The 9,884-nt window shown below is 37.3% G+C and overlaps 1 protein-coding gene across 1 annotated transcript in view; it reads left to right on the top strand.

The window, feature by feature from the left end:
* The window catches only part of APCDD1L (APC down-regulated 1 like), a 57,391-nt gene that overhangs the window by 21,299 nt on the left and 26,208 nt on the right, over nt 1–9,884 (top strand). The gene's annotated exons all lie outside the window — the stretch shown is intronic.

The raw sequence follows: 9,884 nt of genomic DNA on the forward strand, positions 1-9,884 counted from the left end.
CTTTGTCCACTCACCTGTTCTCCACTTCTGAATTTTGCGTTTATCCTTTCCTTGTTTTTTTTCAGGGTACAGGTGCCCCCTGAACAGGGTATTTTTTTAGCTGTGCTTGTTCCTGAGGTTGATGCAAGTCATAGCTCACTGTACGTATTCTTCTGCGTTTGCTTCTGGCACTCGATATTATGTTTCTAAGGTGTGAGCACACTATTAGGTGTGGCTGTAGCTCCTCCATTTTCACTTCTGGATAATATTCCAACGTGTGAGGAAGCTGCAAGTTATTTTTCTCTTCTATCTACGATCATCTTGTTTGTCTCTAGCTTTTGGCTTTTACAAATAAGGCTCTTAAGAACCTTCTTGGACTTGTTGCTGGGTGTACATATGACAAAATCATAGTCATGATCTCTTAATGCCTCATGACTCACATTAGTGGGGCCCAACCAGTGTGCTTTCTTAATGAAAGAAAAGAGAATACTTGGGAGTGGATGTCTCATATTAAGAGACAATATCATTTCCTGAAACTTCTATTTCCATTATGTGCATGTTTATGTGCCTGTGTGCACGCACTGTGAGTGCATATATATGTGTGTGCATGTTTGCATTGTGTGTGAGTGCATGCGTGTGTGCATGCTTGCATTGTGTATGAGTGCATTGTGTGTGCGTGCTTGCATTGTGTGTGAGTGCATGTGTGTGTGCATGCTTGCGTGGGGCAGTAGTGTGTGGAGGTCCATGTGTATAGCGTGGTTATGTGCTGGGAGCATGCTGCACTCTGGGCTGTGCACTCCGTTTGCATGTTGCTGCGCGGGCCAGTATGCTTGCCATTGTGTGTGAATGGCAGGTGTATGTGTGTATGGCTTGCATTTGTGTGTGTACACTGTGCATGTGTGGATGCTGCATTATGTGTGAGATGCATAGTCTCGAACGACCATTGTGCAATGTTTGCATTGTGATGATGTATGTATGTGTCAGTGTATGTGTGTGCAGAGGCGTATATATCAGATGGTGATGTAAGATGTATTTCTGATTGTGATTCACAGAAAATGTTTGTAAACCACTGATCTCACGCTGTAAATGCCTATAAAGTTAACTTAGAAGTTATTTTACGGCCGGGCCCGGTGGCTCAAGCCTGTAATCCCAGCACTTTGGGAGGCTGAGACGGGTGGATCATGAGGTCAGGAGATCGAGACCATTCTGGCTAACACGGTGAAAGCCTGTCTCTACTAAAAAAATACAAAAAACTAGCTGGGCGAGGTGGTGGGTGCCTGTAGTCCCAGCTACTTGGGAGGCTCAGGCAGAAGAATGGCGTAAACCCAGGAGGCGGAGCTTGCAGTGAGCTGAGATGGGGCCATGGCACTCCAGACTGGGCAACAGAGCAAGACTCTGTCTCAAAAAAAAAAAAAAAAGTGTTATTTTACTAAGTACTCATCCCAATTTATGCTCCCATGGGCAGGGTTCCCATTGGTCCTCACCTACACTTGCTATTTTTGGAATTCATAAATTTTGATAATCCAATGCGTGCAGAATATAACCTTATTGGGTCTTAATTTGCACAGCCCTGATTATTAATGCGTTTGACAGTCTCTATGTATCTTTATTTACCATTCTCGTTTCCTCTTCTGTGAAATACCAGCTTATGTCTTAACGTCTATTTTTCTCTGGTACGATTTATCTTCTCCTGTAGATTTGGAGGACTTCTTTACACATCCTATATCTTAATCCTCTGCTGGTCATGTGTGTTGTAGATGTCTTTTCATTCTCTTTATGGTATCTTTTGAATAACAGAAGTTCCTCATTTTAATAGGATCGTACTTACCAGCTTGTCTTTCTGCGCCTTTTGCACTTGCACATTTTAAGAAATCCTTTGCTAGCTCAAGAGTATAAGATATTCTTCTACATTTTCTTCTAAAAGCTTTAGCATTTTACCTTTTTGTACATTTAAGTTTTTTCCCCCCATTGGAAGTTGATTTGGGGGTATGAACTGACTTCTTTTTCCTTTCCACGGGGATAACCAATTGTCCTGGCTCTATTTCTTGACCAGCCCTCTCTTCTCCACTTATCAGTAACACTGTCCTGTTATCTAGCAAGCCTCTGTAAATTTCAGGAGTCACCATCTGAGCTCTCTGTTCTATTGTTTTGGTCAATTTGTTTATCTTTTCACAGAATATACAATGCTACAGTTACTCGAGTTTTCAATAAATCTTATAAGAGCTCTGATGCCCCTATATCTTACTGTTTTTCAATTCCTGACACCTTTGCTCTTTCATATACATTTTATAACCACCTTCTCAAGATCCTAAAAAAATAAGATAACCTGTTGGGATTTTGACTGGAATCTATTATACCTATGAACCAGTTTGTAGAAGGTAGACATCTCTTAATATTGTCTATCCTTGAATATATCTCACTTCATTTATTTATACCTTTAATGTCTTTCATGAAATTTTAATAATTTTCTCCAAACACATCTTGCATATTTTATAAAATTTATTCCTAGGTATCTTATATTTTTTAACTACTGTTGTAAATGATATATTCCCTCCCCACAACTATGTGCTGTTATAAAATATAATTGATTCTTATATATTGATTTCTTTTATCCAACCATCTTTCTAAACACTTATTATTTCTAATAATTTGTAGATTTTGAGTTTTACATAGACAATCATATCATCTACAAATAGTGATCATTTTATTTCTTTTAAAATACTTATACCTTTTATTTCTTTTTCTTGTTTTGCTGCAAGGACTGTCAGTAAAACATTGAAAGTCATTGTCATTCATTGTGATGGAGGCGTCCTTGTCTTTTTTATTCCTGATCTCAGAAGTTCAGTACTTCATCACTAAGAAATATCATTTAGAATAAGCTTTTTTGGTACATAATGCCCTTAATCAGCATAGATACATATCAAACTATTTCTCATTTTTAAATTATGAATGGGTTTGGAATTTTATCAAATGCATTTTCTGCATCTTTGAAAAGATCTTTTAATCTGTGAATGTGGCAAGGATATTTACAGATTTTTCTAATGTTAATGAGTTGCATTATTAGGATAGACCCAACATGGACATAATGTGTTATCTTTACATTCCATTTACTCATATTTTATTTACGACTTTTGCAACCGTGTCCATAAATGCGATTGGCCTATACCTTTCCTCTCTCATACTGTCCTTAATTTTTCCTTTTCACACTGCCCTCAAAAGGATTCAGGGTCTCTGTCTTGCAAGAGTACTTTCCAAAACCCGGAAGGGTATCAAGTGTGAGAACCCTAGCAATGTGTTCACATGGACTTAAGTTTTTGAAAACATAGCAGATTTCAACATTAATCATTGAAGAGACAGTCTCTTCCCACTCTGTCTTTTGCTGGTTCTTTCACTGGTTCTTCACACTCTGCCTTTTGCTGTGAATGTTGAAGTGACCGCGGGCACTTGGGGGATCAGCTTACGGACAGGTTGTGTTGAGAATTATTTTAGTTAGTGCCGTTAAGTTTGTGTGTTATGCAGCCACTTCCATGTGTCATTAAGTTCTCGCTAGCAAGGTCAGTGTAGGACTGGCTTCCCCAAATACCCCTGCTTCTCACGGTCCTACCTGCCCACTGTCATGGCGTGAAGATGCACCACGAATGTGTCCTCAGCACCAATCACTAGAACCATGGGGCAGTGGAAAGACAGGTGTGAAATGTGCAGAACCAGAAGCTGGTCTAGGGAAAGTTGTTGCAAATCTCATAGCTTATACATGAAAGAAACTTCATAGAAGTTTTCCAAATTTGATAATCCTAAAAACTTATGATATTATAATAATGAGTTGTTAAGCTGAAAAAGAAATCTCCTGAATGATCGGCAACAAAAAATATTTTTACAACGAAGGAAGAAGAAAGAATAAGCGGCCTTTCTACTCTTGCCATAGAAAATGAAAATATGAAATCTTTGTCGTGTGAAGAGGTAAAGCCAACCCAATCTAAAAAGTGTAGGAAAACACTATTGTAGAAAACTCAATTGAATAATAAAAATAATATACGAGTTCTCTAAATTTTGTTGTGTTTGTGGTACGTGTCAGCTTTATAAAATTTGTAATTTATTGTTATTTTCCAATTCTAAATATTTACTTTTTTGCCAATTTTGAATTTTTGTATGAATTTCCATTCTTTTCTTAAGAGGGCCCCGAAATTGAATAAACTTCAGGCTCTACAAAACCTAGATCTGCCATTCATACTAAGAGCTCACAGAGTGAGTTGAAGATTGCACCCTTTTTCTACTTTCTGGACGAGTTTATGTAAAATTGGAGTGATATTGTTCTTTTCTTCTCTTTTTTTATCCAGACAAAATTTCACTCTTGTTGCCCAGGCTGGAGGGCAGTGGCGCAATCTCGGCTCACTGCAACCTCTGCCTCCCAGGTTCAAGCAATTCTCTTGCCTCAGCCTCCAAAGTAGCTGGGATTACAGGTGCCCACGACAACATCCAGCTAATTTTTTTGTATTTTTAGTAGAGACAGGGTTTCACCATGCTGGCCAGGCTGATCTCGAGCTCCTGACCTCGTGATTCGCCCACCTCGGCCTCCCAAAGTGCTGGGATTACAGGTGTGAGCCACCGTGCCCGATCCTAATTTTTTTTTTTTTTTTTTTTTTTTTTTTTTTTTTTAATAGAGATGGGTTTTCTCCATGTTGCCTAGGCTGGAGTCTCAAACTCCTGGACTCAAGCAATCCACCCATCTCCGCCTACCAGAGTGTTGGGATTTCAGGCGTGAGCCACTGCACCTGGCCTGCCTGGTTTTGTTTGTTTGTTTGTTTTGGTTTGTTTGTTTGATTAGTGTTTGGTGTTGGTTTGGGTTACATTTGGGGCAGGGAGCAGATTTTTAAATTATTCCTCAATTTCTTCAACACTTACAGAACTATTCAAGTTATAAACACACACGTTGGATCATAAACTTCTTTTTTTTATAAAAACATGCTGGATCTGTAGTTTTGTCTCTTTTTCATTCTCAGTAATTTTAATCTCTCCTCTCCTCTTTTCCCCTACTCACTCTCCTTTCCTTTCTTTCATTTGATCAGTCTTAGCAGAGGTTGATCTAATCTCTCAGGGGTTTCACAGAAGCAACTTAGACCTTGTTCATTCTCTCTTCTAGCTTTGTTTTCTATTTTATTTTTGTTTTGTTTTCTATTTTATTTTATTTCGGCTTATTCAATTTTTCTATTTCTAACTTCTTAAATTGGATGGTTACCTTTAATTCTTAGGCTTTCTTCTTTTAACAATATGCTCATAAGCCTATAGGTTTACCTCAAAGTATTGATTTATCTGCATTCCATGAGTTTTCATGTGTACTATTTTTACTTTTTGCTTAGTTCTAAGATCTGTGTTCTCTTGATTTTGATTTTGATTTCTCCATTGATGCCTGAGTGTTTGGGAAGTGTTTCTTAATTTCCAAACACATAGAAATGTTTGAAATATTTTTATTACTGGCTTTTAATTTATCTGCATTGCAATCAGAACTATAGCCTGTATAATAGCAATTCTTTGAATTCTTTGAGACATTGTATGGCCTAGTATGGGGTCAGTTTTTGTAAATGTTGCATATGTGTCTGAAAAGAATGTTGACACTCTAATTGTTGGACACAGTAATATATGTGTGTGTGTGTGTGTGTGTGTGTGTGTGTGTGTATGTATGTACATTAGTCCCTCCCTTAACCTCAGGGGAGGCATTCCAAGACCCCCAGTGGGTGCCTCAGACTGTGGATAATACCAAATCCTATGTCTACTATGGTTTTTCCTCTTATCGCATTGTATAGGGCAGGTAGTGTATATGTGGATACACTAGACAAAAGGGGGGTTCACATCCTGGGTGGGATGGAGCAGGATGGTGGAAGATTTCATCATGCTACTCAGAACAGCACTCAATTTAAAATGTATGAGTTGTTTATTTCCGGAATTTTCCATTTAATATTTCCACATCATGGTTGACTGCAGGTAACTGAAACCACAGAAAGCAAAACCGCACGTGAGTTGACCACTGTGTACACTATGCTTACATAACACACATGCATACACACACATACACACACAGATGCACGCACTGGCACACACATATATATGAAAGGAATTGAACTTGTTCATTGTGTTTTTTAAGCTTTTGTGTCATTACTGATCTTTTGTCTACTTGGTCTATAAATAATCAGAAGAGTTGTGCAAAACTATGCCATTATAATGATGGATTTGTCAATATTTTGCTCTAGCTCTAGCAATGTTTGCTTTGTATGTTCTGATATGGCCATCTTTTCTTGGCAGGCTGGACCTTTTGTGGAGTGACCACCTTTATCCCTAATAGTGCTTTTTATTGCATATCCTACTCTAACTGATTTTGATGTAGCCACCCAGTTTCCTTTTACTTAGTATTTGGCAAGTTTTGTGAATTATTTCACTTTCATACTTTCTGTGTCCCTATAGTTCAAGTATGTCTGTTGTAAATAACACATAGCTAGGGGTTTCAAAATCCAATTAGATAATCTCTGTTAATTGGTAATTAAATCCATTAACATTTTTTCATATTTGTTTTTAACCATCTTTTATTTCCCACAAACTACACTTTTTGTGCTCCTTTTCTCCTTTCTTGCTTTTTTTTAATATTTAAGGAATTAGTTTATTTATACTTACTCCTATTTATCTTTCTTTCTTCTGGTTTGGAAGTTACACAATGCTTCTATTATTTTAGCAGCTAACTCTTGAAATTATAACATCTTAACTCTTTTCCTGACTAATGCAAGAAATTTAGAACACTAACATAATCATTTATCTTCCAAATTACATACTTCTGTTTTCCAGTATTTTTGTTCTGTCCTTTTCCTCTTTTCTTAACCCCACAAAATTAGAGGGTATTATTTTATTTCTTCATTTAAAGAATTACATTTTCCAATTCTTTGCTTGTTATTTCTTCTTAAAACTAAGACCTTCCCAGCCTGGCCAACATGGTGAAACCTCATCTCTACTGAAAATACAAAAATTAGCCAGGCATGGTGGTGTGTGCCTGTAATCCCAGCTACTCGGAGGCTGAGGCAGAAGAATTGCTTGAACCTGGGAGGCAGAGGTTGCAGGGAGTCAAGATCATGCCACTGCACTCCAGCCTGGTGACAGAGCAAGACTTCATCTAAAAAGAAAAACAAAAAACAAAAAACAAAATAAAACAAAAAAAAACCTTCCCTCCAGTAAATTTTCCTTCCTAATAAATTCCTTTGTTTAGAAGTTCATTTAATAGAGTGTAGGATGATGAACACTTTCAGTATTGTTTATTTGAAAATGTCTTTGTTTTGCCCTTGTTGTTGAGAGAGTGTTTTGATGGGTACACAAATCTAGGTTGGTGACTACTTTTTGTTTGGTGCTTTGCAGGGTCAAATGTTTATTTCTTTGGATTTTTCTTAATCCCACTTGGTACTAACTGTGCTTCCAGTAGTTTAGTGTCTTTTATCACTTCTGGAAAATTGTTAGACATTCTTCTTCACTGATTGCATCTCCTCTACCCCTTCTTTTTTTTTTTTTTTTTTTTTTTTTTTTTTTTTTTTTTTTTTTTTTTTGTCTTTATGGAAGACATTAGTTAGACTGTCTCATGATAGCTCCTATGTCTCTTAACCTCTTCATCTTAGTTTGCATTCCCTCTCATTTTTTCCTAAATTTTGGGTAATTTCTTTACATCTATTTTCCAATTCACTAATCTCCTTTTCAACAGTGTCTAATCTGTTCCCTGAACCAGCCACTAAGTTCTTATTTCAAAAATGTTATTTTTGTTTCTCAAAGTTGTATTTGTTCATTTTCCAGATCTGCTTGATGATTTTTACGGCTCATGCTGTTTGCTCATTTTTAAACTTCCATGTTTTATTTTATTAAACATTTCATGTGTATTACTCTATATTCTGTGACAGATAATTCCAATATCTGATATTCATCTTTTGCTTCTGCCAGCTGTTACTCCATAGTGGATTGTTTACTTGTGTATTGGGGGATCTTTGAGAATTCAGATTTATTTGATCTTAATCTGTGAAAAATATTATAATTGAAAATAATAATACTTTCTTCTAGAGATTATTTATATTTGCTTCTCCCAGGAGCCAGGGGCATCAGCAGCTTGGGAGCACTCTAGCCCCTGATCTGCCCAACCTCATGCCACAGGCAAAGAAGACAATGACATCTGTCCTCTGGAGGGGCTCTCCAGGCCCCCCTTAAGCTCACTTTGGGAGCCAGAGAACTCAGAAGCTTCTCTACTTTATGAAAAAGCATAATTTATACCAAATCTAGTTAGGCACAGTGGGGAAGGCCTTCAGAATATTCAGATAAGCTATACTGCAGAAGCAGAATGCTGATTTGCATTTTTTAAAGATCATGCTTGCTGCTCCGTGGAGAATGAATTACAGGGGCCAGAGTGAGTGCCAGGGAAACAGCGAGCGGTCCCTGTCAGCCTTTCATCTGAAAAATGATGGTGACTTGAGCCAGAGTGATGGCAGTGAAAATAAACAGAAGGGTATGAATCCAAGTTAATGGAGTATATGCTGATTAACTTGCGCCCCTTGTTTATTTGTAGGCACGGAAATGTGTGATTAACCACAAACCTTCATTAACTTGTCATTTCCCTTCCAATATTCATATGTTAGACTTGTAAAAATGAAAACTTCGCTTTCTATATTTGCTAATATCCAGTGTGGCCCAAGATCTAAGGACACAGGCACTCTTGTACATCACTGAGGGAAGATCAATTGAAATAGTATTTTTGGAGGACAATTTGGCCAAATCTATTGACATGTTAATGTACATTCAATTTTTCTGTTAAGAATTTCTCCAATGGAGACCCAGAATATTTATACCAAGACATATTTAAAAGGGTGTCCAATGTATTGTTGTTTTGATAATTGCGTGTGTGTGTGTGTGTGTGTGTGTGTGTGTGTGTGTCTGGGTACCACGACCTAAATGACCATTTACAGAGGATTGCTTAGCTACATCAAGATTAGTCTAAATAATGGAATACTATTTTGTCTTTTCCATAAGAGATAAGTCTGCAACGGAAAACTATCTCTGATAATTTAAGTGTAAAAAGCAAAATGCAAAACGATGTCTGTAGAAAGATTGCAGTCATAAAAAAATAAAAAATAAAAAAAATAAAACTTTAATAGCAGAGATCGGCATGAAACCATCTTTCTGGCAGGATACACAAGGAACTGTTCAAGTGATTCTGTTTGAAGGAAGCGACTAAAGCTTCAGGGTAGGAAGAGACTCGCAGTTCTCATTTTACACCTTTTTTAATGCGTTTTGAAAATTCCACTGCAAGCCACATATTGCTTTTGTTTGAAGAGTTTAGCCTGTTTTTATTGGACTCTTCTTGATTAGGGCACCGGCCTCCCTGAGTTATTACATCTCCTGCTTCTGCCCCTGCATCATCTCTGATTTCTCTGCTGCAGACTGTGAATGTGTGAATGTGTGTTAGTCCCCACAGTCTTAAAAAAAAAAAAAATCAACCATCCACAAAGATAGCTAAACCTGTTGTTCAGTTAAAACAATAGATTTCAAATAATAGGTATAGGGTGACCCCATTTTTATAAAAATGATAATTGGATAAATACAGGTATGTATGTATAAGAAAAAAAAAAAAGCCTAGAAAGATTTATTTATTCATTCAACAAAAATGTATTGCCCGCCTACCGTGGGCCAGGCATTGTTGTAGAGATGGAAGTTCAGAGGGGACCAAAGTCCCTGTGCTGTGCCTTTTGGCACCCCCAGACTCTAGAAGCTGGAGGGTAATGTACAGCAGCAGGTTAATGGCAGTTCACTCTGGGTTAGGTGACTGTGGACGTGCTTTTAAATCATCTTTGTGCTTTTCTGCATTTTCTGATTTTTTTTTTTTTTTTTTTTTTTTTTTT

Source organism: Rhinopithecus bieti, unplaced genomic scaffold (genome assembly GCF_001698545.2).
Source record: "Rhinopithecus bieti isolate Rb0 unplaced genomic scaffold, ASM169854v2 scaffold_20477, whole genome shotgun sequence".
NCBI lineage: Eukaryota > Metazoa > Chordata > Mammalia > Primates > Cercopithecidae > Rhinopithecus > Rhinopithecus bieti.